The following is a 27,632-nucleotide window of genomic DNA, read 5'->3' as shown; positions in this document are numbered from 1 at the left end:
AACGTTTTAGGAATATCTGTGCCAAGTCTCCACCTTAGGAGCCTCAGTTCTCAGTAGGGTCCAAACATCACTGCCATTAGTTGCAAGGAGGTGGAGGAGGGAAGAGCATTTCACTAACTTTTTTTTTTTTTTAAGATTTTATTTATTCATGAGACACAGAGTGGCAGAGACACAGACAGAGGGAGAAGCAGACTCCTCGAAGGAAAGCCTGTTGCAGGACTCCGGGATCACGCCCTGAGCTCAACCTTTGAGCCACCCAGGCATACCCCACTAACTTTTTAAGATAGTGGTGGTAATAGCTGATACAAGCACTCATTCCATTACCAGGCAGCCTTCTACGCATTCCACGTGTGTAAACCCAGGGAGCCACATAGCTCTAGAAGGCAGGTGCCATGATCGCTCAGAACTCCAATGCCACATACAATGAAATTGAGCCACAAAGAAGTGGATTGTCCCACCTTGCCAGAGGTGGGACCAAGATTGAATTCGAACCCAGGTGGTTCTGTTGAAGTGATCCCCTCCCTGTGCTGGTCCCACCCCATCAGACGCTGCCTGCTTCCCAAGGCCCTTATCGCCATCCTTCTGCCTTTCAGCCTGTCCCAAACAGTGGAAAAACAAATTTCATGGCAGGGAAATGACACACAACACACCAACACACCGTTCACACTGTTTCACTAGGGTAAGAGACAACTTGCATCTCAAAGAATGGGAAGTACCCTGCATAGTGTGGGGGAGGAGGCATTTCAGCTATGCAGACCACGATAAAAAACAAGTTCACAAAGCAGCAGTAGTTGCTTCTACACACACACACTACTTATATATATTATATATCCTTTGTATATATCTAAAGGAAAGACTGCTTATTTCTGTGACAGGTAAGTCTTCTTTGTCACTGGAAACCAGCAGAAGCATGTCCCATCAGGTAAGGAATGCTGGGGAAGGGAGCCTTGTCAGCATGGGGTCAACCCTGAGGTTGTTACCTTTCTCTTGAAGACAGACGAGGGGAAGACAAAGGAACCTTGCCTACCAAACGTGCAGGGCTGCTAGGGCAAAGGCTGGCTTTGAAATGCTTGCCTCTGGTGGCGGTGGCGAAGGGTGGATGGGAGGAGAGGAAAGGAATTCCCTGCCCTGTGGCTGAACCCCTACCTCCCAGATTGGAAAGTGGAGACCCCTAGACAACAGCAGAAGTAGTAATCTCTCAGGTTGGTCTTTCTCAGACCACTTAAAAATATTTTTAAATACTCTTAACACATACTCATTTCAGAAAACTTAGGAAACTAAAATCTTCCATAATGCCACCTCCTACTGGAATGTTCTTTTTTCTATGCCTAAATATAGTCTCCTCTTTAGAAAGATCACTTATAAATAGTATTTTGGCTTTTTAAACTTTACAATCTATTACAATCTCATAAAACATGGACCTACCTCATGGTTGCATAGTTGTTAATTCGAACCTTTCGATTGCCAGCTTTCTTGTAATTCTTATAACCAAGGGTTTGATAGCATTTTAAATTATTTCCTTGGGATGAATTATTGGAAATGGAATGCTAGATCAAAAGAACCGCATATTTTAGTGACTTTTACTATATCTCAAATCACCCACCAAGAAAGTTATTCCAAATCACACTCTCATTGCCAGAGTGTTTTCCCACAGCCCCACCAGCATGGGGAATTATCTTTTTTTAAGATTTTATTTATTTATTTGACAGCATAAGCAGGGGGAGTGGCAGGCAGAGGGAGAGGGAGAAGCAGGCACCCTGCCCGTTGAGCAGGGAGCCTGATGAGAAGGCTCAATTCCAGGAGCCTGGGAGCATGACCTGAGCCTGAGGCAGATGTTTACGCAAACTAAGCCACCCAGTAGCTCTCTCAAAATTACCATTAGAAAAAAAAAATATGCCAGTTGAAAGGAAATTGTATTGTTTTGATTCACACTTGTGTCATTATTCCTAAAGTTGAATTTTGCAAGTACGCATTGTCTACTCTTTATAACAAAAGACATATTGAAAATTGTGCAAGTTTGATGTACAAGATGTCCATATTTGAGATGAAAAGTCAAAACTGATTTCCCCTTTACATTAAATAATGCATGATAGATACATAGATATTTCACTAGCTCCCTGGTCTTAGAGGAACATCTTAGGGCTTAGGGACTGTCCCATCCCATGCCAAGAGGTGAACAGCTATTTGGCATTTCAGATTTCCTATGATGCCCCCAGAAAAGAAAATTTCACAACATAGGAATGTCCTGAGCAGTCCATCTGGGGCAGCTTGAACTATTCCTGAGCCTGGGGTAGTAGATGATTCTCAACTTGGCAGGGCACTGCAGAGTGTTTGGCAAGTATGGACTTCCCCATACACATCTTTCCTGGAGGAGCAAGTAACCCAGCCTCCAGCAAAGGCAGCCTGTTTGCAGGTTAAGCCTGTGGGCCAGGACTGAACATCTGGGGTAATTTAGGGAGTGTGAAGGAAGAGCTATGACTCAACACAAGCATGAGGACTGCTGTGATTTCTGGAGTGCTCCTGAAGCCCTTGAGCATCTGGGTTCCAAAGACTTATAGGGACTTTTGATGCTTAGCCTATGGGATGGAAGGCCATCCCCATTCCTGCTCCAATCATTTATTTGTTCATTCATTCAATATACTTTTTTTTTAAAGATCTAGACCTACTTTCTACAAAGCTTGATACTGCATTTGAGGGGTGCAACAGTGAATAAGACTCAATCTTTGTCCTCAAATAGTGTGCAGTCTAATAGGGAGAAAGAGATTAAACAGCTACCTAAAAGTTAAGTCAGAACTTTTTTTTTTTTTAAAGATTTTATTCATTTATTCGTGAAAGACACAGAGGCAGAGACATTGGCAGAGGGAGAAACAGGCTCCATGCAGGGAGCCCGATGCAGGACTCAATCCCAGGACCCTGGGATCACTACCTGAGCCAAAGGCAGACGCTCAACCACTGAGCTACCCAGATGCCCCTTAAGGCCAGACTTAAAGAAAAATATCTAACAGCACCAGCACAGTGTCTGGGTAGTGAAGAGGGAGCAAGAGTTCATTTCTTAGGGGATGAGTGAAGATTCCCCAGACAAAGTGCCATTTATTTTACATCATAAAGAATGAATTGTGTTTCAATACCATAGATAGGAAAGTAAGTGAAAAAGGAGCTGTGGGGTGGGAATTGTGAAGACTTTTTAGGTCATAGAGACCTATAGTAGAAAAGTGCCAGTATATACAAATTTGAATCATCCAAAATTGCCAGTTTTACAGGTTAATAAAAAAAAAAAAAAAAGGTCAGATACGGGCAATTTCAACCTAACACATAGTTGTTTTAAGAGCTACCAAAATAGGAAATACCATTCTTCCACTTTGATTAAACCTAATTTTAATTACAAGAAAGAAACTTCAGCAGACCCATACTCAAGTGCCTGTCCCATAAAAACAGAACTCGAAGCATAGAGGACTTTCTGGTCGCAGTCCACCAGCTCCTGGCCCCTGCCAGCAGAGGGCATCTTCAGAAATCACAGGACCCATTCAAGTCTCCAGCACAGGGCCACTTCACTTGCTCTTTGGGATGAACAACTGGAGGGAGACCTGCTGCTTGTAAACAAGTTTCTACCAGCAACATCCAGGTAGCAATTCCAAAGTTAAGAGGTGTTTTGGGTTTTTTGGGTTTGGGGTTTTTTCCCCCTTTAAAAATTTTTTTCTTTAAGGCAGAGATTGAAGGACAGTAGTTGCATCCAACTACCACACTCATGTCAAGTATTTTCTATTTGTCATTAGAGACATTCAAAAGTGATCAAACTATCATAATAAAAGTAATACATGTTAAAACATCAGAAACAACATTTCTACCTATGATACTGGCAAAAGAAAAAGTTTAAAAATATCAAGTGGGAGTGTAAATTGTACATCTCTCCTTGCAAGGCAATTTGGCAACAACCATGAAGTTACAGTGCAGTTCCTGATCCCTCCTTTTGCTGAACAAGTCTGTTCTAAAGCCATTCAGTGCCACAGAGTTACAATATCAGAAAGGGAAAAAAAAATAACCAATCCTCAGGGTAAGATTGGAATTGTATTGGTGTGCACTCCTGATTTTTAAACTACTTAAACAGATGCAGAAATAATACAGACATGTTCACATGTACACACACCCACAGATATTCCCTAGCTCTACCCAGACAGCTTGGGAACAGTGGCCCCCCAAGAGCAGTGAGCACACCTAGAGTTCAGATCTTGGTTTTTCAATACTATCTTCCACTAAAAGGAACCAGGCAGGAGTCCTTGGAGAAATGGCTGGTTCCAGAGCTGAGGCAGGAAGACCACGCAATGCAGCATTTTATTGTAGCGGAGAGCAAGAAAGCGCTCAGAGAATAATGAGTGTATGCCCCAAACACCCACCCCCACCTCTGCACCTTGAAGTTTCGGGAGCAACTTTAGCATCCAAGTAAATAGCAAAAATAATAAATTTTAATAAAACAAGAGACCAGGAGTCCATATAGATAAACAGAAGCCTGGTAGACATTCCTTTAATCAAATGGGACAAATCAAAATCATGCACTGTGTTGATGGGATGCAATGAGAGAAGCCAGCATCATTTCCATGATGTTCCCGCTGAAATGCAATGTAAATCCAAAGATGAATAAAATGAGACAACTCAAACTGAATGATACTAAAGAAATAGCCTGTAATCTTTAAAATGTCAAGGTCATGAAAGTCAAGGAAAGACTGAGGAATTGTCCCAGAAGGACACCAAAGAGACTTGAATTAAAAGAAATGCAAAGCAGGACTCTAAACTGGGTAAAATATATTATTGGAACTATTGGCAAAATTTCAATGGGTTGTGAAGATTGGCTGGTACTAAGGCACCCCCGTTTATTTCTTAATTTGTTGCTTGGATTGTGGTTATGTAAGAGATGTCCTTGTTTGCAGGAAATACCTGTTAAAATCTTTGGAGATTGGATAACATACTCCAGATGGTTCAGGAAACTAAATTTGTGACTTTCTTTTTTTTTTTTTTAAGATTTTATTTATTTATTCATGAGAGACACACACACACACACAGAGGCAGAGACATAGGCAGAGGGAGAAGCAGGCTCCATGCAGGAAGCCCCATGTGGAACTCCATCCCCAGACTCCAGGATCGCACCCTGGGCCAAAGGTGACACTCAACTGCTGAACTACCCAGGTGTCCCTGTGACTGTTCCTAAATAAAATTATTTACTTTTTTTTTTTTTTTTTATGATAGTCACGGAGAGAGAGAGAGAGAGAGAGAGAGGCAGGCAGAGACACAGGCAGAGGGAGAAGCAGGCTCCATGCACCGGGAGCCCGATGTGGGATTCGATCCCGGGTCTCCAGGATCGCGCCTTGGGCCAAAGGCAGGCGCCAAACCGCTGCGCCACCCAGGGATCCCAAAATTATTTACTTTTAAAAAAGATTACAGGGGCACCTGGGTGGCTCAGTCAGTTAAGCATCTGCCTTCAGCTCGGGTCATGATCCCAGGGTCCTGGGATGGAGCACCGAGTTGTTAGGTTTCCTGCTCAGCAGAGTCTGCTTCTCCCTCCCCATCTGTCTCTTCCCCGGGCTTGTGTGCTCTCTCGCTCACTCTCCCTCTCTCAAATAAATAAAATCTTAAAAAATTTTTTTTTTTTTTTAAATTTTTTTTTTTTAAAAATTTTTTTTAAATAAAAGTGTTATAATACATCCTTTGACCTAGAAATTCTATTTTCAGGAATTTTTTCTACAGACATCCTTGCTCATTTATCAAATATCTTACACGTACAGGCTATTCATTCCAAGTGTCAATAAAGCCAGAATTTGAAAAGAACCTAAATAATCACCAATATGGGATTAAACACATATGATACATCCAAACACAAAATAGATACAGAAAAGAGAATAAAATAGCTCTGGACCAATCTACACAATACATTGTTGTATGGAAAAAGCTAAGTGCAGAACAAGTGCATGAATGCTATCATTTGTTTACAAAAAAGAGATACAGTTTTTTTCACAACGGGCTTGCCGCCAGAACACAGGTGTCATGAAAACCACTGCTAAACCTAAACCAAAATGGGAAAGGAAATGACTCACATCAACAGCATCATCATTGGGCACGTAGATTTGGGCAAATCTACCACTATTGGTCATCTGATCTACAAATGTGGTGGGATCAACAAAAGAACTATTAAAAAGTACGACAAAGAGGCTGCTGGGATGGGAAAGGGCTCTTTCAAGTCTGCCTGGGTTTTGGATAAGCCGAAAGCTGAGTGTGAATGTATCACTATTGATATCTCCCTGTGGAAATTCAAGAACAGCAAGTATTATATGACCATCACTGATGCCCCAGAACACAGAGACTTTATCAAACACATGATTACAGGCACATCTCAGACTATGATGGCCTGATTGTCACTGCTGGTGTTGGTGAATTTGAAGCAAGAAGGGGCAGATCCATGAGCATGCCCTTCTGGCTTACACACCTGGTGTAAAACAACTAATTGTTGGTGTTAACAAAATGGATTCTACTGAGCCACCCTCCAGCCAGAAGAGATACAAGGAAATCGTTAAGGAAGTCAGCACCTACTTTACAAAAATTGGCTATGACCCCACACAGTAGCATTTGTGCCAATTTCTGGTTGGAATGGTGACAACATGCTGGAGCTAAGTGCCAACATGTCTTGGTTCAAGGGATGGAAGGTCACCCGTAAAGATGGGAATGCCAGGGGGGTGGGGGTGAATGGGTGACGGGCACTGAGGGGGGCACTTGACGGGATGAGCACTGGGTGTTATTCTATATGTTGGCAAATTGAACACCAATAAAAAATAAATTTATTATTAAAAAAAAAAAGATGGGAATGCCAGTGGAACCACACTGTTTGAAGCTCTGGATTCCATTCTGCCACTAACTCGTCCACCTGATAAGCCCTTGCGTCGGCCTCTCCAGGATGTCTACAAAATTGGTGGTATTGATACTGTCCCTGTGGGCCAAGTGGAGACTGGTGTTCTTAAACCTGGCATGATAGTCACCTTTGCTCCAGTCAATGTTATAATTGAAGTAAAGTCTGTTGAAATCCACCATGAAGCTTTGAGTGAGGTTCTTTCTGGGGACAATGTGGACTTCGATGTCAAGAATGTATTTGTCAAAGATGTTCGTTGTGGCAATGTGGCTGATGACAGCAAAAATGACCCACCAATGGAAGCAGCTGGCTTCACAGCTCAGGTGATTATCCTGAACCATCCAGGCTGAACCAGTGCTGGATATGCACCTGTGCTGGATTGTCACACAGCTCACATTGCTTGCAAGTTTGCTGAGCTGAAAGAGAAGATAGATTGTCTTTCTGGAAAAAAGCTGGAAGATGGCTCTGAGTTCTTGAAATCTGGTGATGCTGCCACTGTTGATATGGTTCCTGGCAAGCCTCTGTGTGTGGAGAGCTTCTCTGACTATCCTCCTCTGAGCCGTTTTGCTGTTCGTGACATGAGACAGATGGTTGCTGTGGGTGTCATCAAAGCAGTGGACGAGAAGGCAGCTGGAGCTGACAAGGTCACCAAGTCTGCCTGGAAAGCTCAGAAGGCTAAATGAATATTGTCTCCAATACCTGCTACCCCAGTCTTAATCAGTGATGGAAGAATGGTCTTAGAACTGTTTGTGTTAATTGGCCATTTAAGTTTAACAGTAAAAGATTGGTTAATGATAACAAGGCATTGTAAAGCCTTCAGAAGGAAAGGAGAATGTTTTATGGACCATTTGGTTTTGTGTGTGTGTGTGTGTGTGGCAGCTTTAAGTTATTAGTTTTTAAAATCAATACTTTTTAATGGAAACAACTTGACCAAAAATCTGTCACAGAATTTTGAGACCTATTGAACAAAAGTTTAATGACAGAAAAAAAGAGAAAGAGATAGAAATGTGTCCAAGTGCATGTTTTTCTATCCTACAGAGGATCGCTCCTGATACAGGCAGCATTCGGTGCCTCTGTGAAGGGAGAGTCGCTCTGGAGGAAGGGTCATCTTTTACACCTTTTGTAATTTTGAATTTTGAAGCAAGCGAATGTATTACCTGTTTGATAAATTATTTCTAAAAAAGCAAAATGTGTGTTACCTAGCATCAGAAGGGACATTCACAAGAAAATCTGCAAATTTATCCGATCTTTTCTCTTGTTCCAAATTAGTAATCTGCCTTCTGGAAAGGAACCCATAGCTAGCTCCTTCAGTGCCACGTTTAAGAACAATAAACAGTACACATTGCCTGTTATTTCCATCTTCCTTCCGTGAGAAAAATCATTTCTTGGGATCTTTGGTGTTACAAATTGGATTGTCTTCCCCCTAAAATGCCTATGTTGAAACCCTATTTGGAGGTAGTGTTTTAAGATAGGTAATTAAGTTAAAGTGAGGTCATTAGGGTGGGCCCTAATCCAAAATGACTGATGTCCTTGTAAGAAAAGGGAATTGGGCACAGACACATGCAGAGGAAAGATGATGTGAAGACACAGGGACAAGATGGTCACCCACAAGCTTAGGAGACAGGCTTGGAACACATCCTTCCCTTGCGGCCCTCAGATGGAAGAGTCCCTGCTGGCATCCTGATCTGGGACTTTGGGCCCCTAGAACTGTGAAAAATACATTTTTGTGGGTTAAGCCGCCTGGTCTGTGGTTGTTACAGCAGCTCTAGAAACCTAGTTCATCCAGTCTCAAATGGGTGTCTGACCATGACCAGGGCTCTCCCCAACAACAGTGACCTTCCTGGGCAAGGGACAGGAGTCCAGTGTGCAGGGAGCCAGTGAGGGAAGCAGCTAGGGAGGAATGCCAGCGTCCAGCTGGACCAGGACTTTGAATGCTGTACTGGGGATGTGGACTTTATTCCACAGAGCTTTGGAAGGATTTGAAGACCGAATGATGTGCTTTGAACATAATACTTTAGAAGAGAACTTGGTGGCCAGTGGGTTGGAGTGAGAGCCAAGCAGGAGACCACTGTAGGCATCCTGATGAGAGAGGGGAAGGAGCAGGCCTTGGATGATTCAAAGCACAGGCAGCCTTGAGTCATTTTGGAAGAAATGGGAAAACTGCTCACATGTTTGGGGAGATCATTCAGGTCAAGAGGTCTGAGCTCTGTGGCTGGCTGTATGAAGAGGAAGAAGAGAAACAGACAAAAGGGTAAAAAAGACTGTACATCTCTATGGTGAGGAGAAGAAAAGAGGGAAACAGAAATGAAGGAAAGCTTTGACTGGAAAAAGCATGCCAGGGGCTAGTGCAGAAGGTCAAAGAGTGTGGGACTGAGGGCCCAGGACCCAGGGAAGGGGCTCACCCTTGTTTGGGTGGGGAGAGGGGGGACAAAGCCAGGGAATTGCTTCTGGGGTGAAAATAGAAGTGGCTGGTCCCCAAAGGAAGTTGTAGAAGGAGCAAAGGACAGCCTGCCTGTGAGGGCAGAGCCAGGCAAGCAGTGACCCGGCATCTCCTCCTTCTCCTCCCCAGAGCAACTTAAACACTGAGGCTGCGGAAGGCAAATGGAGAGTGGCAGGACAGTGTGCAGAGTGAGGATTGGGTTTCTTGGGGGGCTCTACTGGCTCTGATTTGCTGGCCTGGTTCTTATATTCCTGGGATGGGGAGTCACAGTATTTTCAGAAACACACTCACATGCTCATGGGCCTGCTCTGACACATCAGTAATCAACAAGTGTGCCTTGAGCGCCTACTATGTGCCAAATTCCACGCTGGGCACCAGGAATACAGAGGGGCACAAGAGCCCCATGGTCCCTGACTGTGAGGACTGTTCTGATCAGCTGGGTCAGGACGAGCTTCCTTGAGGAAGTGATGGTTGACATGCAAAAAGGCACAGGGTAACCTATAGCTGGGCAAGGAGGGTTCCATGTGAAAGGTCCCACATGCCAGGGGCTCTGAAGTAGGCAGAGGAGAGTGGGGTGAGACCATGCTGCACAGGTGGGCAACCTTCGTAGGCCATGATAAAGACCTTGTACATCGCCTAAGAGCCCTGAAGCCACCGAAGGAGCGTAGCAGGGAACTGACATAATCTGTGTCTCAAAAAAAAAAAAAAAAAAAAAAAAAATCTGTGTCTCCAGAAGGTTCTTCTTACTCTGTTGCAAATGCACGGAGGCCGGTGGGAGCAGGTGAGTGAGCACTGAGCCCCGAGAACTCCCTCGGCTCGTGGGAGGAGCTTACTGAAGTGTAGATTCGGATCCAGTAGATAGCACCCTGTGGGGCCTGAGACCCTGTATTTCTGACAAGTTCCCAGGTGGTACCCAGGCTGCTGGTCCACAGACCACACTGAGCAGCAAGTGGCTTATCCAGGTGAGCAGCGTGGTGGCCTGGACCAGAGGGTAGCAGGAGAATTGGACAAATCTCAGATGTCCTCTGGAGGCAGGCTCTTCAGTATTTGGCAATGGATAGGACACGGGGCGGGGGTGGGGGGTGTCTCAGAAATGGCTCTCAGATTCTGGGTTCTCCGAGACGGAAAGACTGGAGAAGGAGCTGATGGGTCTGATGGACGGTAGCCCTCGGAGATGTCAAGTTGGGAGGTGAAAACAGATTCCCGGGAGCTGGGATGCATGGCCACCCTGTCTTCCCTCCACAGCCCCCCGATCTGCTAAGGTAGCTGCCCTCACACCCAGGACACCCAGGACACCCAGGCCGGCGCGCCCCAAGTCACGGTTGCACGTCCTGTGCTCACCGGCAGGGCCTGCGTTTGGCTCCCAGCGCTGGGCACCCCCAGCTCAGGGGGCGGAGGGACCCCGCCCCGGACAGGCCCCTCAAACTCCCACTCCGGGAAGGGAAGTCGGGGTTGGCAGGGCAGTTTGCAGGGGAGAGGATCCGGAACAGAAGCCACTTTCTCTGGAAAGATCTTGAAGGAGTCGGACGCCGCAGCCCCGTCTCGGATGCGCACGGAGCCCGGGTGCCTGCCCGGCGGGCGCGCGCGATGGCTCGGTCCGCTGGCGCCATCTAGTGTGGGCGGGGAGGGGGTCCTCGGCGGGTCGCAGACAGGAGGCCCAGGCGCGCCTGGGGTGCGGGGAGCAGGGCTGAAGAGGGAGCCCCGCCTGCAGCTGGGGTGGGCGGGATGGGGGAGCTTCAGCCTCCTAGGGCAGCAGGGGGCAAGGTGGCTCAGGGGGTTATGAATCCATTTCCTAGGGCGGCCGCAACAGGTTTTCGCAGCTGGGTGGCCTACAGCAACAGAGATTTCTTCTCCCTCGGTTTGGGAGGCTAGAAGTTCAAAATCAAGGTGTCAGCAGGGCCATTCTTCCTCTGACGGCTCCAGAGGGGAATCTTTCCTTGCCTCCTCCTACTTCTGGTGGCTGCCAGCAATCCTTGCCGTTTGCTGGGGGCTAGAGCACTCCAACTCCTGCCCCCCATCTTCCAGGTCTCCCCTGTACACTTGTGATTACACCTCCCTCGCCTATGAGGACACCAGGATGCGGATTAAAATCTACCCAACCTAGCATGACCTCATCCTTAACCTGATGACATCTGCAAAGACCCTATTTCCAAATAAGGGCACACTCACAGGTACTAGGACTAGAGAGGATCATTTGGGGGACATATGTCAACCCAGAAGGGACTCCTCTCATCCAACAGCTGTTCCCTGAGCATCTGCCAAGTGCCCACCTGTGCTGGGAGCTGGGGTGCTGAAGCTGACCAGCAGACCTGCTCCTCCTGTGAGGTTTTCTCACGTGGTTCTCTGACGACCTCCTAGCTGATCTGCAGCCTCCCGCAGCCTGCAGGTGTCCCCTGTGCCTCGGCACCCAGAGAGTGGCAGTATTTCCTTGAGGTAGGAAAGGAGGACGAAGAAGGGCAAGAGACAGGGAAGAAGGGCTGCAGGAATGATGAGGAGGGGGTGATGCAGGGGAAAGAGGTGCAGAGTAACTGGCTAGAGCTTGGCTGAGCACGTGATGTTGAGGCTGGGTCTTGAAGCAATAGGAGTTTGCCAGGCGGGGAAGAGATAAGCAAGCGTAGGGGGCCCTCTAGGCCGAGCTGGAAGTGGGAGCCATGGGTTCGACCAGTGACAAGGCCTGTGATGTTGGGGAGCACAGGGGAGTCTGGTGTGGTTGGAAATGAGGGGATAGCCTGGAAGACTGCGGCTCTATGAGGAAGGGTTTTGAGGACCATTCTCATGGCTTTAGATATTATCCTGTAGGTGGAGAGGCACATTGGAGGTTTTTAGGGGGAGTTGAGTTTATTTATTTATTTTTTAAAGATTTTATTTATTCATGAGAGACACACACAGAGAGAGAGAGAGAGAGAGAGAGAGAGAGAGAGAGAGAGGCAGAGACACAGGCAGAGGGAGGAGCAGGCTCCCTGCATAGAGCCGGACGTGGGACTCCATCCTGGGTCTCCAGGATCACACCCTGGGCTGATGGAGGCGCTAAACCGCTGAGCCACCCGGGCTGCCCAAGTTTATTTTTTTTTAAAGATTCATTTATTTATGTTTAGAGAGAGTGGGGAAGGGGGGAGGAACAGGGAGAGAAGGAAAGAGAATCTTCAGCAGACTCTCCTTGGAGTCCCGAGCCCCTTGAGAGGCTTGATCTCACAGACCTGAGATCATGACCTGAGCCAAAACAGGAGTCGGATGCTTACCCGATTGTGCCACCCAGGCAACCCCTTTTAAAGTTTTTATTTATTTATTATGTATGTATGTATGTATGTATGTATGTATTTATTTATTTATTTAAATAATCTGTATACCCAACGTGGGGCTTGAACTCAGGACCTTGCGGCCAAGAGTCACCTGCTCCACAACAGAGCCAGCCAGGTGTCCCCCTACCTTGATGTTTTTAAACTCTGCTGTAGGTGTTATAATTACCAGGAATGGAGACTGTGCAGCAGGCTGAGAGGTGACAAAGGGGTCCAGAAGGTCTCCTAGATAAAAATTGAAATACAGAATTGCTGCCACTTCTTGGCAGCACTTAATCCAGAATAAAACCATGTTGCCAAGGCACCTGGGTGTCTCAGTGGTTGAACATCTGCCTTCGGCTCAGGCGTGATCCTAGGACCCTGAAATCGAGTTCTGCATTGGGCTCCCTGCGGGGACCCTGCTTCTCCCTCTGCTGTGTCTGCCTCTGTGTGTGTGTGTGTCTCATGAATAAATAAATAAAATCTTTGCAAAATAAACAAATAAATAAATAATAAAACCATGTTGCTTTGAAACTTGCCCAAAATATTTCACACAGGCCCCTAGTAGCATTTTACCGAGGTGTGCAAGCTCCTGCATGGCAGCAAATACCAAGAAATCTGATCTGTGTTACTTTAGGTGTGTCCCTCAAGTCTTGCTGTGGGCATCACTTTAGTTACGGAAGTGTCTTTTAATCCCTAGTTTTCTGAGTGTTGTTAAAAATGAATGAGTGTTTAATTGTATCAAATGCCTCTTCTGCATTTATTAAGATGTAACACATTTTTCTTTAATTTATTAATGTAATGCATTGTAATTAATATTGATAGAATGTATTGCTATTAAGCTATCCTTATAGGAACACCTGGTGGCTCAGTCAGTTAGGTGTCTGACTCTTGATTTCAGCTCAGGTCATGATCTCAGGGTCGTGGGATGGAGCCCCACATCAGCCTGGGGCCTGCTTGGCATTTTGTCTCTCCCTCTCCTGCTGCCCTTCACCCGCTCATGCTCTCTCGCTCTAAATAAATAAATAAATAAAATCTAAGAACCCCCCCCCCACACACACAAAACTGTCCTTATATCTTTGCTAAGCCCTACTTGGTTATAAGAACACGTGAGAGTGTGGGTATTTTAAAATACAGATTTTTTAAAAAATATTTTATTTATTTATGATATACATACAAAGAAAGAGAGAGGCAGAGACACAGGCAGAGGGAGAAGCAGGCTCCATGCAGGGAACCTGACGTGGGACTCCATCCCGGGTCTCCAGGATCACGCCCTGGGCTGAAGGCAGCACTAAACCACTGAGCCACCCAGGTTGCCCTGAAATAACAGATATTAAAAAAAGTTATTCATCTATGCTCATTAGTGAAAATGGTTTGTAATTTTTCTTGTCCTTGTTTGCTATCAGAGCTATCCTAACTCCATAAAATGAAATTACTGGCTTGCCTTTTTTAAAGTTCTATGCAAAAGTTTGTAGGATATAGAATTTAATAATTTCCTAACAGTTGGATAACATTGACATATAAAACCATATGTGGGCATCCCTGGGTGGCTCAGTGGTTTAGCACCTGCCTTCCGCCCAGGGCCTGATCCTGCAGATCTGGGATCAAGTCCCATGTCAGGCTCCCCGCATGGAACCTGCTTCTCCCTCTGCCTGTGTCTCTGCCTCTCTCTGTGTCTCTCATGAATAAATACATAAAATCTTAAAAAAAAAACAACCATATGTGCCTAGTGTCTTTTGATGGGAGAGACTTTTGATTACCAGTTTAATTTCATGAATAATTGTGGATTTAGATAGGTTTTTCCATTTTATTAATTTTGGTGTTTTTTTCCCTATGAAGTTATCCATTTTGACATTTTTTCCACATTTGTTGGTGTAAACTGTTTTGATTTTTAAAATTTTATTATTTGTAATCATGTCCTCTTTTATATTTCTCAATTCCTAAAAATTCTTACTTGTTTGACTTTCTCTTTTATTCTTGGTCAATATCACCAGAAGTTTATCTATTTCATTGGTTTTATTTTAGATTTATTAACATATTAACTTACATACAGTAAAATGCACTCTTTTTTAGTTTTTACTTGACACTCATACAATCATGTAACTACTACTGTGATCAAGAAATGTTCCATCCCCCCACCCCCCCACCCCCCACCCCCCGCCCTAAATTCCTCTGTTTTCCTTTGTAGCCAAACCCTCCCCCACCCCAGCTCCTGGTAACCACTGATCTGCATTCCGTCTTTATAGTTTTGAGTTTTACAGAATGTCATAAATAGAGCCGTACATGACATGGGTTTTTGAGACTGACTTCTATTATTTTAGCATAATGCATTTGACTTTAACCATTTTGTTATGTGTATTAGTAAGTCCTTCTTGCAGCCAAATAGTATCCCATCATATGGCTATACCAGTTTGTTTATTCATTCACCACTTGAAGGATCTTTGAGTTGTTTCCATTGTTGATTAATGACTTGAGCATCTTTTCATGTGTTTCCTTGACATCCATTTGTCTTCTCTGAGGGAGTGTCTGTTCAAATCTTTTGCCCCTTTAAAAAAATTGGTTATTTTGTTTGTTTTCTTCATATATATATGTGTGTGTGCACGTGTCTAGTTTTTTTTTTTTTTTTAAGTAGGCTCCATATCCAATGTGGAGCCCAAAGCAGGGCTTGAATTCATGACCCCGAGATCAATACCCAAGCTGATATCAAACATTGGATGCTAGAGCCCCTGAGTGGCTCCGGTGGTTAAGTGTGGAACTCTTGATTTCTGCTCAGGTCATGATCTCAGGGTCCTGAGATCAAGCCCTCAGTCAGGCTCCATGCTCTCCCTCCTGCCCCTCCCCCCACTCCCTCTTATAAATAAATAAATCTTTAAAAATAAGTAAATAAAGTTCATAATTTACAAAAATAACTCCTTTTGGGGTTTGTCAATTTTCCCTTTTCTATGGTTTTGTTGTTGCTTTTCATTTCATTAATTTATTATCTGATTTTTAAATTTCCGTCTTTGTTCTCAATTTAGGCTTACCTGTATTCTTTATGGCTTCATGGGTTGAACACACTTATTTGTTTCCATTTGTTTTTCAATAAATCTATTTAAGGCTACACATTTCCCTCTAAATGCCCTTTAGCTTCTCACAAGATTTGATTAGTAGTATAGTGGACCCTTGTACCATGCGGGGGTTAGAGGTACTGAATCCCACCCATGCACACAAAAACTTTGCTCCCCCACAAAAAACTTAACTACTAATACCCTACTGTTGACTAAAAGCCTTACTGATAACATAAACAACTGATAAACACACATTTTGTATGTTATGTGTATTGTATAATGTGTTCTTACAATAAATTAAGCTAGAAAAAAGAAAATGTTATTAAGAAAATTGTAAAGAAGGGACGCCTGGGTGGTTCAGTGGTTGAGCGTCTGCCTTTGACTCAGTCCGTGATCCCACATCAGGCAGAGAGCCTGCTTCTCCCTCTGCCTATGTCTCTGCCTCTCTCTCTGTGTCTCTCATGAATAAATAAATAACATCTTTAAAAAATAAAAGAAAATCAAAAGGAAGAGAAAAATACATTGACAGTATTGTATTTATTTTTTAAAAACATATGTAAGTAGACTCACAAAGTTCAAACCGATGTTCAAGGGTCAACTATACTTCTATTGCTCAATTCTAAATAAGCGTAATTGCACCTTTAGCCATGAGTTATTTGGGAATAAATTCTTAAGTTCTCAAGTGTGGTTTAAAAATACGTTTAAAAAAATTGTTGCTTTTAAATTGCATTGCATTGCATTTAATAGAGACAGTGATTAGCATAACAAATTATTTGAAATACACTGAAATTTTCTTTGTGATCTATAACTCTTATCACACAATATTTGTGATGCTCCCTTCACATTTGAAGTAATGGATGCTCTCTGTTTTTTTGGTTCAAGTTTCTATATCCAAACAGAAATACCGTGAATGGTGCCCGGCATGTAAGTTCTTAGTAAGTATGAGCTAATAGTATTACTATCTTTTATTTTCTCATTTTTTTCTACATGGTCTATCCATTTGTGATAGAGGCTGTTAGAATCTCCTACTAGGCTCAGGCATTTATAGTTCTTCTTGTAATTATGGCCATTCTTGCTTTCCACAACTGGAGGCCATTTTACTAAGTATATATATTACTGTATAACAAATTACCCCCCCAGACTTAATGGCTTAAAACAGTAAAACACATGTATAATCTCACAGCTTCTGAGTCTGAGATTCAGACATGGCTTAGGGGTTGGTGGTTCTGGTTTGGGGTCTCTCTGTGGGGCCACCGTCTTCTGAAGGTGTGCCCAGGGCTGGAGGACTGGTTGCCAGCTTACTCATGTGGTTGGCGGTTTGGTGCAGTCTCTCTCCCTGCAGACCCCTCCTCAGCTACTGGAGTGTCCACGCGGCAAGCATGGTAGCTGGCTTTCCGCAGACCAAGTGATTCAAGAGTGTGCAAGGCAGGAGCTGTGATGTCTTTTATGATATAGCTTTGGGGGCCACATTCTGTTAACTTCACCACATGCTAGTCATTAGAAGTAAGTTTCTAAGCTCAGCTCATATTCAAGGCAGGGGAGCTAGGCTTTATCTTTTGAAGGAAAGGGGGTTAAAGAATCTGTGTGCATATTTTAAAAAGTGACTCGGCTATGTTATTCAATCTACCAAGATTTACGATGTCCTCTTTTTTTTTTTTTTTAAAGATTTTATTATTTATTTATTTATTTATTATTTATTCACGAGAGACACATAAAGAGAGAGAGGCAGAGACACAGGCAGAGGGAGAAGCAGGCTCCATGCAGGGAGCCGACGTGGGACTTGATCCCAGGTCTCCAGGATCACACCCAGGGCTTAAGGCAGGTGCCAAACCTACTAGCCACCCAGGGATCCCCCAATGTCTTCTTTTCTTTTCTTTATTTATTTATTATTTTCTTTATTTTCTTTTTTAATTTTTTTTGATGTCTTCTTTTCTTAATGGCATATTCCTTTATTATGTACTGTTCCTCTTCATCTTTTATTAATTTTTTAATGCCAAATGGTTTATTTACCTAAGTTATGTTGTTAGCCAGTCTTTCATCCCTTTATTTTCAATTTCTTTTTTTTTTGATTTTGTTGAAGGTCTCTCTTATAAGTAGTGTTTTATTGGATTGTTAAGACTTTGATCTGATCTGATAAATTCTTTTAATATCTCAGTTTATTATGTTTATCTTTTATAATTATTAATACATTTGGATTTATTTACACCATCTCATTTTGTATTATCTTTTTAATATTCTTCCCTTTTACCCTGTCTGATTTTTGTCTGGATTCAAAATGTTACCAATTTTCTATAACCTCTATTTTTTTCTTGTCTGGTTGGGAAGCCATGAAATTGTATTTCCATTCTTTTAGAGGTCATCAAATTTTTCTTTAAAAAATTTGAAGTGATGGGCAGCCTGGGTGGCTCAGCGATTTAGCTGTACCTTCAGCCCAGGGTGTGATCCTGGAGACCCGGGACCAGTTCCACGTTGGGCTCACTGCATGGAGCCTGCTTCTCCCTCTGCCTGTGTCTCTGCCTCTCTCTCTGTGTGTCTCTCATGAATAAATAAAATCTTTTAAAAAAATTGAAGTGATTATTTCCATTTCCCCAAATATTTCATAGGCCTTTGCCTGTTTTGAGATTTTAAAAAGCTCTACTTTAGTTATAAATGTCCAATTTTATTGGTTTGTCATCAAAGAATGCAGTCCGAATGATAAAGATCCTTTGGAATTTGTAGCTTTATGGCTTACTATATTGTTTTAAATGTTGCATTTCTCAAAAGGAATGCATATTTATTTTTTCCAGGTACAGGGGATTATAGATAGCTAATAGCTCAGTCTTCTTAGTTATGTTGCTTGACCATAGAGGAGTAAGGTAATATTTCAAACTACATTCATTGACCTGCGAATTTCCCCCTGAAGCTTTGTCATCTGTTGCTTTCCCTAGGCCGAGATGCTCCCCTGCACTATCACAGACACATGGCATGTTGATTTTTCAGTGTTTACTTAATTTTAATGCCACGCTCTGTTCTCATTTGTTGCATTGGGACAGTTTGTTACTCAGGCATCTAGTCCTCTTTCAAATTACAATAAGAACTCTGGTTGAGATTAGAAATGGGTTTGGATTTATAAATGGGTGGTCAGGAACTGGTAATGGATAGAGTAATAAGGGACAACCTGTTTCAGAATGTTTGAGGAGCTTTCTGAAGTCTGTGACCTACGACCAATGTAGAGAGACTATGTGCAAGGCAACTTGTCCACTGGGTGGCGATCTAAACATATTACTTCGGAGCTCATTTCTATCCATTCAGCTTGGGCAAGAGAAACATCCCAGGAAAATGCGTAAGGAATGGGGGATTTTTCAGTGAAAATGAGAGGTCTATATCCAACAGTGTGTGCGTGCGTGCATGCATGTGTATGTGTATGTGTGTGTGTGTGTGTGTGTGTGTACCAGGACCAGGAACTTACAATAACAGTTGGCTTTTTTTTAGCAGTGATAATCAACTCAGAGGATAAAACAAATGGTTTGGTTCATTGATTCATTGGTTTGCTTATTTTATTCATTAATTCAGAAACATTTCTTCATGTGTTTTTTCCCTTTTTGTGAAAAAACCCTACCCAAACATTAATGTACTTAATCTATTACTTCCTTCTGTAACGTAATATTAATGTTTTATTTTAAATTTAACAAAGATGATTTTATATTTCTGCTGCTGAGAAATGTCCCGCATTGTTTTAGTTGTTGAAAGAAAAAAATACTGAGTTGTTATGTTTGTTATCACCCCCACCCCCTCGCCTTGTTGTTCATTTGGTATACTTCTAATTTGTTCCATGCAGCCACTTTGAAACATAATTATGAAGATTTTATTGCTGTGTTGAAAATGCTTGTAATATGGCAGGCAACAAAAGAAAGGCATAAAAATAGAAGATAGTCTGTCATTAGAGCTATGTAGAAATATGTGCACATATGGTTGTAGGCTGGAAGTGGATGATGGAAAAATAAACATGTGATTTTCTTAGGGGATTGGAGTTGTGTATGGTTTTTCTCTGTTACAAACCATACGCTGTTGCTATAATAATTTGATAAGGAATAAAAACATGAAGCCAAAAAATATATATTTTGATATACAAAGTTTAATACAAGAAAAACTTCATTGTCTGTGTTTCTTTTCTGGCCATTTTTATTCTTTGTTTCATTCCATGATTCTTGATGAAAATAGTTTTGTTGTAGAGAGAAGGCTGCTGTTAAAAACTGATCTGCTCTGATGGTCAAATGTCCTAGGTCTGCTACTGCCAGCCACCTGGGTTTCTCCTCTGCCAATTGGGACTAATGAGAACAAGACTGTTTGAGGGTTAAGCTAACGATGTGCATTAATTAGTTGAAATAATCACTTTATATGCAGTCAAACTTAAATGCATTAAATTAAAAAAGCCTGCCAAAGCAGAGGCACGCATCTCCCATTTGAAAGTGTGAGCCAGAGACTTTTCTCTGAACAGCACCCCGTGGCCAAAGCCACCTGCAGGAGGGTGGAAACAGGGAAGGCTTTGTTGCTGGTGCCAGGGGTGGGTGGTGGGGGAGGCCCCTCCTGGCCTCCCTTTGTCACTCTCCCTACAGCTGTCACAGTGAAGGTGCCGGTTTTGCTGCCACCTGGGGCCTGGAGACAACAAGAGAACTAACTCTCTGTGTCCAATCGGCTTGGAAGTCAAAGCCGGAAACGAAGGAGAAAGTTGGAGGCTGCAGAGGAAGGATGGCTCAGGGTAGCCTCTCCCTTCTGGACAGACAGGTCTGGGCAGGCGAGAGCTCTGCAGGTGTCGGTCAGGTAGGCAGGCGGGGCCTTGGGGCTTCACACCTGGTGGGTGTCATTGGCCGCGGTGCCCTCGCTCTCAGCCAGGTCCAGGTTCACTGGGCTTCTCCTGAGTGGAGGCTGGTTGGAGTTCTGTTCCCAGGACTTCTCGTCCCTACCAGTGACGTCTTCTCAGAGAGCTCTCTGGGCCTCTGCACATGACCCAAATATGCCTGTCTTCATCACTCTGAGGATGGAGAAAGCCCATTTTAGAGATGAGGAACCTGAGGAGGGCTTTATGATCTTTAGGGCGGAGGAATACCTTCAACCAGCAGAGGTTTCTTTCTATGATACAAATAGCTTCTTGTTCTGGAAAATGTAAACAGCATAGGGCTCATTGAGTCATTAAGAGTGGGAGCCTTGGTTTGAAGAGGAAGGACTCAGTGTATCAGGGGTTAGATTGTGAGCTCCCTAAGGAGGAGGACTGGCCGGGTCATCTCTGTCCCTCGGGGTTCAGCACAATGACTGTCTTGTCATCTTTGGGAATTCAGAGGGAACAGTAACCACCATTATGCCAGAAATTGTATGGGAGCCCTCCGTGTATTTCTGTGAAGCGGTGCTCTCACTCTTCCCTTCCTACAGATAGGCCGCTGGGGTCTAGAAAGGGCAGGTAATTTGTCTGAGGTTAGGGAGGAGCTGGGGCTGGAACTGCATCTTTCATGAGCATCCGGACTGACTGTGGAACAAGTGGTCCTTTACCTTGACAAATACTGTCTTAAGGGAGGGTGCTGGGGGGGACCTCGGAGTTTCCTTTCTAGAAAGTCAAGAAGATGTACCGAAGTCTGGTTTGACCATACTTGGGCCCAGTGGTCCCAACCCTTAGGCAAGGCCAGTGGCCTGGGGTCAGGAACTGTAGTTCCTCCTCCTAGCCCTTGCTAGCTAGCTGTGTGACTTTGGGTCAGTCAATCACCTTCTCTGGCCCTGAATTTCTTTATCTGTAAAGTGAGAGGATTAGGCTAGTTCAGCTAACTTTGAGGCTTTTTTATTTTTTAAGGTTTTATTTGTTTATTTGAGAGAGAGAGAGAGAGAGAGAGAGAGCATGAGTTGGGGGAGGGGCAGAGGGAGAAGCAGGCTCCCCACTGAGCAGGGGGTCCCGACGCAGCAGGCAGCCCAACACAGGGCTCAATCCCAGGACCCTAAGATCACAACCTGAGCCAAAGTCAGACACTTAACCGACTGAGCCACCCAGGCGCCCCAAGAGTTTATTTTTAAGTAATCTCTATACACAACAGAGGGCTTGAATTCACAACCCCAAAGTCAAAAGTTGTACACTATTACCCACTAAGCCAGTCAGGCACCACTCTAGATGCTTTTAAAAAAAATATTTAAATTCAATTTGCCAACATATAGTAATAACACCCAGTGCTCACCCATCGTGTGCCCGTCACTCCAGATGCTTTTTTTTTTTTTTTTAATTTTTTTTATTATTATTTATTTATGATAGTTACAGAGAGAGAGAGAGAGAGAGGCAGAGACACAGGCAGAGGGAGAAGCAGGCTCCATGCACCGGGAGCCCGATGCGGGACTCGATCCCGGGTCTCCAGGATCGCGCCCTGGGCCAAAGGCAGGCGCCGAACCGCTGCACCACCCAGGGATCCCACTCCAGATGCTTTTAAACAAGTCCTCAAATACAAATTTTTAGGTGAAACTCCCTAATTAATAAGTGCTAGCAGTAACAATTTTGCTTTTAGACCAAATGTTAGGAATTTATTATTTTGGTCTAGAAATCCTGCACAAGCAAAGTAAAACAGAAAGAAACAAAAACAAAACACACACACACAATTTCTGTAAAGCCAGAAATTTTAGCTCTCTATGTACATGATCAATTCTTGTTTCTTTTACTGTTGTTGTTTGTTTCCTTGTTTTCACCTTGGCTGACCCTCCTACAACCACTCAGTTCAGTCACACAGCCAGAAAGGCTGGCACGTAGAGGAGGTTGCATGTTTGTTTAACTCACCACCAGGCCTCTCTTCAGCCCAAGCACCTCTTAATCACTTCTCTGGGTTACTGTGCAAGCACATGTTAGTGGGGTAGGGGTGGGGCACAAAGGGGGCCTGAAGCAGGAGTGAGTGGAAAAAGTTCCCTGTGAAAACATCCTCCACTTCATCCCCACCCCAGAACAAGATGCATCCTGGGGCACCCAGAGTCTGCCTCCAGTAAGTGCAGACACAGGACCCAGGTGCTAATGACAGGCCAGCGCACCCAAAGCCTGAGCAAGAGGCAGGAGGAAGCCAACCACGTGGTTCCCCAGGAAAAGAACTAGGCATTGGCACAGAACAGTGGGCTCACCCTCTGCTTGCCCTCCACAACCCTCTCTGCCTCCGTGCCTGTCACCTTACGGGAGCTTTTCTAGAGTGAGGACCACCTACCCTAAATCTTCTCATTGGTCTTCTCTTCCAATCTGGCTACTTGCCTCAAGTGAACTTGAGTATTTGTTAATCTCCCCAGCCCTGAGTGCGGTCTCAGGGACAGACAGGCTGTCAGAGCACATGAGAAGCTGTTTTTAAACATTATTACAGGGAATTTCAAAAAGGCACAGCATAGAAATGAGTTCAACAAACCTCCACGTACCTATTTCTGCGCTTCAACAGTTAGCTTCCATCAATTTTATATAATCAGCATAAAAATTTGGATACTTTTTTAAAACGAGGGGTTGAAATTATAGTCACTGACAGGAAAAAATATTCCTCGGTTACAGAAAAAGACATTTTCTAAACAATTAGTAGTCAGAGCAGCACATTCCTGATCCTGTTGAAAGGCATCTTCAGGGGCATCTGGGTGGCTCAGTGGTTGAGCATCTGCCTTTGGCTCAGGTTGTGATCCCAGAGTCCTGGGATCGAGTCCCACATTGGACTCCCTGCATGGAGCCTGCTTCTTCTTCTGCCTGTGTCTCTGCCTCTCTCTGTGTCTCTCATGAGTAAATAAATAAAATCTTTTAAGAAGAAAGAAAGAAAGGCAGGCATCTTTAGACTTTTAGAACTGCAGATTAACCACAAGATGAATTTGGCCAGCTGACTATCGCTGAGGACTTGGTGGTATGTGTGGCCTGTCCTAGTGGCTTATTTTAGGAAAGATCTTGTCCAGTTTAGAAGGACAGGGTGAGGCAGCCTCCAGCCCTGTTGATACACAGCTGTCACATGCTTCAAGGCATTTTGCAACCCCCTGTCCACTTGCTCAGTGTGGTGTTCCTGGTTTTGAAGTGACTACCACAGGAGAAAAAACTTCCACCAGGTCTTCAGAAACACCCCAAATGGAGTTAAAAAATGATAAGCCCTCCCTTAAAAATTGTGATGCCTAAATCATCTTATTTGAATAAGATGTTTGTGGTATATTCTTGCAAAGTGGGGAAAAAAAAGTTATCACCCTGCTAAAGCGTAATCCTAATTTTGATTTGACAAAAGACCATATGCGTAGGGAGAAAGCCAGAAAGAATGCTGACATGTTGGTGGCATATGTGGGGGTCTCCTTGTGGTGATATTTGGATTCTTCTGGTTTCTCTGCAGAGTTTGTTTCTTTTTCTTTCTTTCCTGATGAGATGCATATAGAAAAATAAGCAGTTTGTTTAAAATGAATTAAAACACTCAAAATTAAGAAAATGTTCTATTATTAATCCCAACATCACTGCATTTGAAAGCAAGAAGTGTGACCGGTGCTACACTCAGAGAAGGAAGGTCATGGAGCTGGTAAAACCTGTCTGACAAAGATGTTGAAAATGACTTTGTTTCCTCAGGTGTGAAGGAGAGTGGAGCTGGGGGTACAGGGGTGGGTGTTGCACAGAGGAAACTGAACAGCCAACAGAACCTGGGGAACCTTTGACATTGCATAGGCATGTGTGTGCATGTCCTGTGCACACGTGAGTGGCTTTTTCTAGTGCAGCAAGGTTGAAATGTGTGAGTAGCTCCTGATAAAATAGGGTTCTCTTCCCCAAGGAGCCCTTAAGCACTTTGGACATGAGAAACAAAACAAGTCCAGAAGTGATACCCTGATAGCCAAGATGGAATTCTCAGAAAAGGAAAGCAGTGCTTCCTGATGGAAAGAGAGCCTCTGGCTCTGGATAGTGTTAGAACATGGGGAGTCCTGCATCTGGAGACTCTGCAAGGCTTCCTTCATGAGCAATCCAATGTGGACTAAGATTTTGGTGAAAAACTGTCTGCCTTTAGGGGTGCCTGGGGGCGTGTTCAGTTGGTTAGTTAACCAACTCTTGGATTTCGCAGCTGTGGGATTGAGCCTCATGTTGGCCTCTGTGCTCAGTGCAGAGTCTGCTTCAGATTCTCTCTCTCTCTCTCATTCACTCTCTTTCAAATCAATAAATAAAATCTTTAACAAAGAAAAACTGTCTACCTTTAAATTGGAAGCAGCCGTGTAGCAAAAGGAAAAGAATGGTTTAATAGGAAACCTGAAAGAATAACACTAATGCTGACACTAATACCATCACTAATCCTAAAGCTAATAAGAGCAGTTGCCGTTTATTGGGCCCTTATTATGCATAGGCACTTTGTATATTTGATCTCACTTAACTCTTGTTACAACTATGAACCATACAAATGTTTTTAAGACTTTTAAAAAAATATTTTATTTATTTATTCATGAGAGACACAAAGAGAGAGAGAGAGAGAGGCAGAGACACAGGCAGAGGGAGCAGCAGGCTCCATGCAGGGAGCCTGACGCAAGACTCGATCCCAGGTCTCCAAGATCAGGCCCTGGACTGAAGGCGGCGCTAAACCTCTGAGCCACCCGGGCTGCCCTGAACCATAAAAATTGATTGTGATGTTATTTAACATCAATGACTCAGGACTGAGAAATCTTATTCTCTAGACTCATAGACCGTGAGAAAGTTTGCTACTTGAAATCTTTTCTTTAAAAGGTCTTGAAGGTTCTGAGCTGTGCAGGTCACTATAATATATGGCAAAATAATTTATCAGGGATCCCTGGGTGGCTCAGCGGTTTAGCGCCTGCCTTTGGCCCAGGGCGCAATCCTGGAGTTCCGGGATCGAGTCCCGTGTTGGGCTCCAGGCATGGAGCCTGCTTCTTCCTCCTCCTGTGTCTCTGCCTCTCTCTCTCTCTCTCTCTATCATGAATGAATGAATGAATGAATAAATAAATAAATAAATCTTTAAAAAAAAATACGTGGCAACTTTGGTTTCCAGATGAGGTATAGAACTTCCGATAAAAGGTTTGGGGATGCAACATTCCACAGTTAGCTTAATTCTATAGTGAGAAAACAAAGTCCTGAATCTACTTCCTATCCCAGGTGGCCATCAGACTTAAAGTTTCTAACAGAGCCTAAACCAATGTTTTTAAGGGGCTGTGGCCCAGGCCATACAACCCCTCTTCTTTTGAGTCATTATTACTTTCTTACCAGTAACACCCTTGTTTCTCCTGCCTCTCTGACAAAGATTTCTGAAAAACCCAACTGCCAAACTGTCCTTACTTCCTGATGATACTCATTCCAGAGCTGTCTTTGCTTACCCCTTTATTCATTCCCCAAATTATTCAGCAAAAGCCCCAACTCTTATGAAAATCCCTTCCTACCTTCTTTGGTTAGATGCCAATGGTTTGCCATGGTATGTGTGCTTCCTTAGCGTCCACCCTTTTTGCATATAGGGATGGTCCAGTGGACTTTACCTAATGGGTCCAGCTCTATGAAGTAGGAGCATTGCCATCCCTATATTTAAAGATGAAAACCTGAGGTCAAGGAATGTGTCCAAATCACATGGCTTTTAAATGGTGGAAGCTGGTTCTGACGCCAGGCCACCTAAAAATAGCAGCCACCAATTACTGAGCCTTTCCACATACAAAGCATGTGCTTGAAGCCCCTATGTCTGGGACATGTAGCAGAGCCTAGATTCAGGAGTCTGACATCACTTTGTTGAGGTCAATACCTCAAGACAAGAAATCTACAGTTTGTATCAGCTGTTCATACAAGTATGCTCCTGAAGCATGAGAAAATTTGGGTTGGCCACTTGCAACTTGGAAGTAGATGTGGACTAGTCAGAAGAGTGATCCGAAAGCCAAGTGTGTACAAGAATCACCTGGAGTGGGGGTTAAGATACACATTTCCAAACACTGCCGTTTGGTTAGATAAACTTTTCAGAAATATTCATTACAAACACATCAGTTTCTTTTCAAACTTGCTGCAAGGGTGAAGGCTTTCCAAAAAAGAAAAAAACTAATTCAAAGACTTCTTTCTTGGCAAGGACATTTTAAAAGGAAATCATGAGAATGTTTAAATCTGCTGTTCAATATAGAAGTCACAAGCCACACATGGCTATTGAGCACCTGCAGTGTGGTATGTCTGGTAGAGGTGGGCTGTAAGTGTCAAATACATATCAGATTTTGAAGACTTAACATGGTAAAAATGTAAAATATCACATTAATAATTTTTATATTGATTACACATTGAAATGATAATATTTTAGATTTCTTGAGTTAAGCAAAATATGTTATAAAAATTAATTTCACCTCTTTTATTCTACTTTTTAAAAAAATATTTTATATATTTATTTCACAGAGCACAAGCAGGGGGAGTGGCAGGCAGAGGGATAGGAGAAGCAGGCTCCCTGCTCAGCAGGGAGTCAGATGTGGGGCTGGAGCTGGATGCTGGCCTGAGCCAAAGGCAGATGCTTAACTGACTGAGCCACCCAGACACGCTCTTTATTTTACTTTTTAAAAGATATGGCCACTAGCATTGTATTTCTATCGGACAGCGCCGATTTAGACAGTAATTGTTGGACTGTGGACAAAAAGAGGGAAGAAGAGTGTCAGGTTAAAGACTACTGGAAACTCGTAGCACTGGTTAAAGCCCTCTAGGCTTCTCCCAAGCCTGTTGTAGGCTAGGTGAAGTTTCCAGAAAAGGTTCTTAAGCCAGTTAAAATCTGTCCGAAATTGCTCAAGTGTTTTCTCAGAAATGCATATTTTCTGAGAAGGAACAGCCATTCATACCAGACCAAATGGTTCCACACCGTTCCACACCAGCTTGGGTTTAGACAGTCTCTTTCTCAAAGAACATAGTTCCACGGGTCTGAGAAGGACCCAGAAATCACATTGTCAAATAGGCCCTTCAATGAGTCTGATTCTGAGTTTCAGAGCTGCAGACTGTGAGAAGGAGAAGGAGATGGCCTTTGAGAGCAGACACCTGCTTCACAGAATGTCACTTG

General features: G+C 43.6%; 1 pseudogene; it reads left to right on the top strand.

The window, feature by feature from the left end:
• Window positions 1–6,062: 6,062 nt before the first annotated feature.
• Window positions 6,063–7,572, top strand: LOC121492462 (annotated as a pseudogene).
• Window positions 7,573–27,632: the final 20,060 nt, after the last annotated feature.

This window comes from Vulpes lagopus, chromosome 6 (genome assembly GCF_018345385.1).
Source record: "Vulpes lagopus strain Blue_001 chromosome 6, ASM1834538v1, whole genome shotgun sequence".
NCBI classification, from domain to species: Eukaryota; Metazoa; Chordata; class Mammalia; order Carnivora; family Canidae; genus Vulpes; species Vulpes lagopus.
The sequence above is the reverse complement of the archived record's forward strand: the minus strand, read 5'-3'. Positions and strand labels throughout refer to the sequence as shown.